The 8,092-nt window shown below is 44.9% G+C and overlaps 1 protein-coding gene across 1 annotated transcript in view; it reads right to left on the reverse strand.

The window, feature by feature from the left end:
* PDSS2 (decaprenyl diphosphate synthase subunit 2) overlaps window positions 1-7,892 on the reverse strand; it is a 375,935-nt gene extending 368,043 nt beyond the window's left edge. Inside the window, exon 1 of the mRNA XM_082249924.1 lies at window positions 7,801-7,892. The gene's annotated coding sequence lies outside the window, so the exon portion shown is untranslated. The remainder of the gene's footprint in view (window positions 1-7,800) is intronic.
* Window positions 7,893-8,092: the final 200 nt, after the last annotated feature.

Consider the following 8,092-nt stretch of genomic DNA (forward strand, 5'->3'; position numbering starts at 1 on the left):
TGCTTGAGCTGCCTCTCTCACCTCCCTCTCTCTCGCCCCCCTCTCTCTCTCATCCCTCCTCTTTCTCTCTCATCCCCCCCTCTCTCTCTCACCCCTTCTCTCTCTCTTCCTCTCTCTCCCTCGCTCTCTCTCACCCCCTCTCTCTCCCTCCCTCTAATCCCCCCTCTCTCACCCCCCATCTCTCTCTTTATTATCCCCCCTCTCTCTCACATCCCTCCTCTCTCTCTCATCCCCCCTTTCTCTCTCTTACCCCCTTCTTTCATCCCCCACCTCTCCCTCCCTCATCCCCCCATTCCCTTCCTCACCCACCCCCCTCTCTCTCTCCCTCACCCACCCACCTCCCACCCCCTTCTCTCTCCCCCACCCCCTCTCACCCCCCCCCTCTCGTGAGATCTCAGGCGTTCATGCTGGAACTTGTAGTCCCTCAATTTTGGAGGGAGTGACATCTGTTAAAAAAGGAGTGGGGCAAATTTACATGGGGGAGGGGGGGTCGCCCTATTTAAGTCTTGCCTAGGGCAGCACAAAACCAAAATACACCACTGTGTAAAAGTACACGGAGTGTGTAACAGTGCAGTATGCTATCAGCTGTGGTAGATTAATCAAAGGTTTGCAAAACCAACCCTGTAGTGGTCAGAGCCTACCTGTGAGCAGTTCTTCTAGGGTTCCCTTCTACTTGGCTGAAAATTCATAACAAAAATCATGCTGGTAGATCCAGTGATAGTAGGTGGCAAAAAACAACTAGATAAATTGTGGTGCTTATAGGAACAACCAAAAATGTATCTTGTGTAATCCAATGCTGCAACACCCAAATGCATCATCACCTCCAATTAGGGGAACTTTCACCATAATCTTCGGACCCTTTAAATGGGTCAAATAGGCATGTAAATAAAATATTATTGGTGGGGGGATCCAATTCAAACACCGTCTCCAAGTGGTCTAATATTACCTCCAAGTCCCCAGACAAGATCCGTTTATTATCCCATCCAGTGGCCCAGAGCAGTTCACCATACCGTGTAGTGACCACTTCTGCCATTTTGTGCTCCTATCAGAGGGTCCTGTGGTCAGAGGAGGGGGACTTTACCATACGCAATGCGTGCTCATAGACAGAGGAGGGAGGACTGAGGCATGGTGAACTACTCTAGGCCACTGGATGGGATAATAAGCAGATCCTGTCTGAAGACTTGTAGGTGATATTAAGCCTAGTACACATGGGCCGAATGTCAGACGACATAGGCCGGTTCAATAAAAACTGGCGGACATTCGGCCTGTGTGTATAGCAGCCAGTCCGAATAAATCAGACGTTTGACTGGCTTCTGTTGGACATGCATGCTGGAAAACCAGTGGCCGACTGGCTTCAGATCAGCTCTTAGTTAATGGCTGAGAGCGCTGACCAGAGTGTTCTGGCGGGGAGGGGGCATCCCCCTGTCAGAACACAACAGCTCAGCGGGGGAGATTGCTGTACTAACATTGTATTGTTGTAGCTGTCAGTTCTTCTTCGTTCAATTGAAAAAAAAAAAAACCTAATGGTGTGTACTAGGCTTTAGACCCCCTGGAGTCAGTGTTCAAATGGGATCCCCTACCAATGAGATTTAGATTACATGCCTATTTGACACTTTATATACAAAGGGTCCAACGATTCTGGTAAGAGTTCCCCTAATTAGAGGTGACATGCACTTGGGTGTTGCAAGCATTGGATTACACAAGATATTTTCACTATTATCATCACAGCGGTGGATTTGGACTTGGATTTATTTAGGACTGTCATTTACACTTTATTTCTTGTCCATTTGGATATAATGGTTCACCTATATACATTTTTGGTTGTCACTTTAAGCGTGGCAATGTGAACTTACTATGCATGGACCTGTTTTGTCAAGAATCCATTCATCACAAAGATAAATCCTATTCAGTTGATGGGTGTAAAAGTTGGTGGTTATGTGCAGGTTTAACTATCTCAGATCTCTACATCTAATGACACATTACATGCACTTGTTTTACTTTTCCTCTCCATACAACCACATATCCACCTTCCCTTCAGTTCCCCATAGCCTAATTTAGCATGACAGCAGCAAAGAAAACCTCTCCGAACCTCCAGGTATGACAGTGATGGAGCTTTGTCTTTCAGGCACTAAGCCCGTCACATGGGCCAGAGAAATTTCTCAGTCAAGAGCAAGCTGATGGGGGTACGGACAGAAAAGGAATCAGCACAAGACACAGATCCTACTGACTGTTATTGCCCTTAAAGCGGAGTTCCACCCTATTTTTTCACTTTGCACCTTCCGTTAGATTAAACGATCCGGAAAAAGAATTGGATAGTTATAATTTTTTTTTTTTTTACTTAGCTGATTTTTTCTGAAAATTAAATTTACCTTCTTTCCACTTCCTCCCTCTGCGGCCGTGGCCAACGACGTCACTTCTCCCTTTGCATGGGAGATGAGCGTCATAAAACCCAGGAGTCAAGACGCCTGCACCGGTGTCCCTCGTCACTTCCTGTGCAGGCGCGTCATTCTCTGCCGATGGATTAGAACAGCTTCTGGGCATGCGCAGAACCCGCTGTACCGTCACTTCGTGCCTGCACCGGAAGTGACGAGCAGGGCATTCTGGGACACATACATCACAGAAGAGGACACGAAGAGGGACGCTCCGGCTTCAGCTGCCCACACCTGAGATGGCAGCGCTGGACAAGACATTTTCAAGGTAATTATTTCTTCTTACAGGTAAGTTAAACAGGGGACAGTTCAGAGGCTATCATTGCTTAAATGCACTAGCCCTGACTGTCCCAGGGGTATTTTTATCTAAAAAAAATGTTTTGCCCCGAACTCCGCTTAAGCTAATTTTTCTCTCTTTTTTTTTTTTTTTAGCTACACTTGGGCTTTACAGAAGAACTCAAGAACTTTTCTGAGCTTTAGGCTGCATTCACACTTGAGCGTATCATTTTCAGGCGTTTTTTTTAAAGCGTTTTTTTGGGCATTTGTTGGGCGTTTTTAGGGCATTTTATGAGCGTTTTTTTTTTTTTAAATGGGTGTGTTAAAAGGGGTGGAGACCACCTGTGTTTGAAAAACGCCTGTGAAACACCGATAACAGCATTTTAATGCATTCCTATGGGACCAGAACAGCTCTTGATCAGCCCAAAAAAGAAGATGAGCGTTTTATGGGCTGAAAAACGCTCAGGTGTGAACAGGGCCTCAGCGTTTGGCTTCAGGCAACTTGTAGTGGAGATGTGAACCATCTTCATAGAGAATAACTGATCTTTTTTCTCTTCCAATGTTTCGGAGCTTCAAGCAACAAGGTGTGAATGGTGACTCGCAGAGACTAACATCAAAGTTACCTGCACAGCCCCAAGGGCCCTTTTCACACTGGTGCCCATTTGCTGTGCTGAAACACACCTTTCCAGCATGACAAAAGTGCATTAACATTATTCCCCTTTAAATTCCATGTAACACATGAGTGTGCTGTGTTTTTGTGCTGCGTCTCGAACAATCCTGCAGGCCGCATCTTTGGTGTGCTTTTGGAAAGCGTACCTTCCGCTGTAACTCAATGGGAACACAACAAAATTGAATAAAAAAAATGTATCAAAAACACATCTGAGAGGCGTTTTTAGAGTCACATGTCCTAGTTTTACAGGTGCAGGAATCCAGAAATTCACCAGAAAATACATTCAAATTGTGATTTTCATTTTTGCAAAAAGGCAAACTGCATTTTAAATGCACCAGTGTGAAAGGGTTCTTAGGGCTCGTTCATACCAGATGCAGTGGGATGCATTTTTGACTACACCAATTGCATAGACAGTGCAAAATTCACGTTATGATATGCCCATAGTTCTCACTATTTCCTCCTCCCCTATCCCCTCCTCATGACTTTACAATTGAGATCAATGGCACAATCATTGGTTCCTCCACACATGCCAAGGTGCTGTGCGTAATCCTAGACTTTGACCTCTCCTACAGCCCCCACATCCAATCACTGGCTACATCTTGCTGCCCTAACCTCTGCAACATTTCGTTTACCCTCTGCAACAGAATTTGCTCCTTCCTGACTAACGACACCACAAAACAACTTATTCACTCATTGGTTATTTCCCGCCTTGACTACTGCAACTCTCTCCTCACTGGCCTACCTTTACACAGGCTATCCCCTTTCAGTCTATTATGAATACTGCTGTTAGACTAATACACCTTACTAACCAATCTGTGACTACTGCTCCTCTCTGCCAATCCCTTCACTGGCTTCCCCCACCCCACCGTATAAAATTCAAAATACTAACCACAGCATACAAGGCCATCCACAACATCACCAACCTCATCTGCAGATATAGCCCAAATTGTCCTCTCCGCTCCTCCCAGGACTTCCTGCTCTCTAGCTCCTTCATCACTTCCTACCATGCTCAAGGACTTCTCCAGAGCCTCTCCTATCCTCTGGAATTCCCTGCCCCAGTGTGTCCATGCAGCCCCTACTCTGTCCTCCTTTAGGCGATCCCTGAAGACTCACCTAGCCCTTGGTCACACCAGTACAACATGACATACAATTTACAAATCGTACCTGAAATAGCATCTGATGTGTTTCTATGGCAGTATCTTAATAGATACAATTGTAAGTATTAAAATTTGAGTAGTTTTTCAGGACTTCAGCACAATTTCACTGTGTGACCACAGGCTTAGCCCCCTGTCACACCAGTATGATTTGAGAAGTAGTTTAAGTATTACTTTTTCAGGACTTCAGCATGATTTCACTGCCATAGACTATAATGTAAATCAGGCTGCAAATCATACCTGTGTCTATATCAGCACTACTTGAGCCTGAAAAAAGTCAAATATTAACCCTTTGCTAGTTACATTTTTGTTCATAACATCGCTGTTCCTCCCTGTGACATGGAAAGTGGCTCTCAAAAGTAGCACTGAAATTACATCAAATCGTTACAAATCTCACAAAAATAGTATTAAATTGTTGTTAAATTCAGGCTTTAACCCCTCCCCCCCCCAACCGAACTAAAATATGCAGCCTCGGCTTCAAGGGGTTGTATTGGGGTGATGCCCGCAGCTAGAGGCATCACCCCGGTATGGTTGTTTATAGCTGGCGGTCAGCCTTCTTGTATACCAACTGATGCAGCTGAGCAGCCACTCGGCTGTCATTACAAAAGAGCGGGAGGGGATGACCCCCCTCCCGCCACCTTCTGCAACTCGCCTGGGTCTCCCATCCCACCAGGAGGCCCTAGCAACCAGGCTGACCAAAGACACGAACAAAGCCAGGTTCAGCTTTGATTGGGTCTCTGATGTAGAAACCCGGAAGTGATGCCATGATATCACTTCCGATTACTGGAGCCTTAGTCCCTGTTCACATTAGGTCGCTCCGACTTAGGGGGCGACCTGTGAAGTCGCGTGCAGCGTGACTTCGGCGCGACTTGCACGGACTTCACATAATGAAAGTCAATGCAAGTCGCCTCCAGGTCGCCCCCAAGTAGTACAGGACCCTTTTTCTAAGTCGGAGCGACTTGTGTCGCTACTATTAGAACGGCTCCTGTACTACACAGTGGGAGCGACGGTGCACGACTCGTACCAGTGTGAATGGACACTTAAAGGTGCTGGATTAGAAAAAAATTACAGTATTTAAAACAGCCAAATTTGGTGTTTTGAATGCTTTAAAGTGCAAAGGAGGGATTTGGGGTCCTTTAGACCCCCCAGATCCCTCCATAAAGAGTACCTGTCACTGCCTATTACTGTCACAAGGGATGTTCACATTCCTTGTGACAGCAATAAAGGGGATTAAAAAAAAAAAAAAATTAAAAGGGACAGTAAAAAAAAAAGAAAAAAAAATTTTAGATGCCCCGTCCCTCTGTGCTCTCGCGAAGAAGCGAACGCATATGTAAACAGTGTTCAAACCACACATGTGATATCGCTGCGATAAGTAGCGTGAGAGCAATAATTCTAGCAAAAGACCTCCTCTGTTGCAAACAGATAACCATTTTAATTTTTTAAAACGTCACCTATGAAGATTTTGTGAGTACGGTAGTTGGTCACCATTTCACAAGTGTGCGCAGTTTTAAAGCATGACATGTTAGGTATCTATTTACTCAGCGTAACATCATCTTTCACATTATACAAAATATTGGGCTAACTTTACTGTTTTAGTTCATGAAAGTGTATTCCTTTAAAAAAAAAATTGCATTTGAAAGACTGCTGCGCAAAAAACGTGTGACATAAAATATTGCAATGATCGCCAATTTATTCTCTAGGATCTCCGCTATATATACATACACATATATATATATATATATATATATATATATATATATATATATATATATAAATAAATAATGTTTGGGGGTTCCAAGTAATTGTCTAGCAAAAAAACACTGATTTTAACTTGTAAGCAACAAATGTCAGAAAAAGGCTTAGGCATGAAGGGGTTAAAGTGGAAGTTAACTCATAACTTGTACCTATAAGTAAGCCTATGATAAGGCTTACCTATAGGTAGTGTAAATATCTCCTAAACATGTACCGTTTAGGAGATATTTACATTAAATGCAGCCAGCCGATAAGGCCATCGGTGCATGTGCTCTGAAAGAACTGCCACCCGTGCCGTTGCTTCAGACACCTGTGCTGTGAATGGCGGCTCCCCCACGCACGTGTGGGAGTGCTGTCATCGCGGCTCCGGCCAGTTACAAAGCCAGAATCCGTGGACCCGGAAGAAAGACAGATGCTGCCAAGTTTCACAAAATGTGCTAGTATCAGATGCATACTAGCACATTATGCCTTTACCTTGCAGGTCCGGAAAAAAAAAAAAAAAAAACCCATCGGTTTATACCCGCTGTAAGTGCCGGTTCACACTAGTGTGATGCCAGACATTGCATGTGATTTGCACCGCATTGCTGTGCAGATCACATGCGATGCAATTTCAGCCATACAAAATGTATGGCTGCAATCGCATCGCATTTGGACCAAAATGGTGCAGAACCCTTTTATTGGTCCACACTGTAATCGGATCAAATAGAAGTTCACACCTATGTGAACCGATTCCTGCACCATCACTGTGATCTGCGAACCAATCTGGGGGTGTCATTAACTTTACATTGACACCCTCAGCGATTTGCAGATCTCAGTGTGAACCATTGTGCGATTCGCTGGGTTTCATGCATCGCACCGGTGTGAACTGGTACTAAATCTTACCTGGTGTGACTGCAAGCCTACTTGGGGAAGGCTACCCCACCTAAGAACTGTACCCGCGTCACCTCCATCAGATCCTACCCCGCGGCTATTACCTTTTGTACCACCTCCCCCTCCCTTTAGATTGTAAGCTCCATGAGCAGGGCTCCCCTATTCCTTCTGTTTTGAGCTGTATTGTAATTGTACTTTTGCCCTTTATATTGTAAAGTGCTGCGTAAAATGTTGGCACTATATAAATCCTTTAGAATAATTGCAGTGTGTGTGTAAAAACAGTTTCTGATGTGAATGGGCCCTTAGGCTTTCTGTACACTGGCAACACCTAGGACACAGGTTGTGTAACACTGATATACACAGCAATGGGAACTTATTGTGACGTCACATATCACTATATACAAGGACATCAGTAGTACTGCATACACATGACTGGCTGTACACACGTGACACTGTGACCTCTCACTACTCCCTGGTCCACACACTTAGCCGAAGGGAAAGCGAGAACTTCATTCACTTTCACTTCACCTCTGACAGCCAACGTTATAGAGACCACACACACACATTGAGAAAGCCACAGGGAACGACCACCAGCTCCTCTACCCCCACCACCATCTACACTAAGTACCAGCATCGCTCTATAACTCACCGTGCTCACCGCGCATGCGCCCCCTGGCACACCAAGTGACGCGAGATGAAGATCCCTTGCCGACACACTCGGGATCTCGCCGCACTTCCCTGTAGCACAAGGCGCATGCGTCACATGGTGCTGGTAAGATCGAACACAGGAGAGAGGAAGAGGAATGTAATGTAGGAGTTACGACATGGAAATGACAGCAATAAAATGGCAACAAGCTGAAAAAAAATCTTAAAAAAAAGACTACAAGAATAAATAAGGAGAGAAGAGAGATAGGAGGAGAGTAAACTTGTCAGAAGTAACG

The sequence above is a fragment of the Pelophylax lessonae genome (genome assembly GCF_965119305.1).
Source record: "Pelophylax lessonae genome assembly, chromosome: 3".
In the NCBI taxonomy this organism is placed as follows: domain Eukaryota; kingdom Metazoa; phylum Chordata; class Amphibia; order Anura; family Ranidae; genus Pelophylax; species Pelophylax lessonae.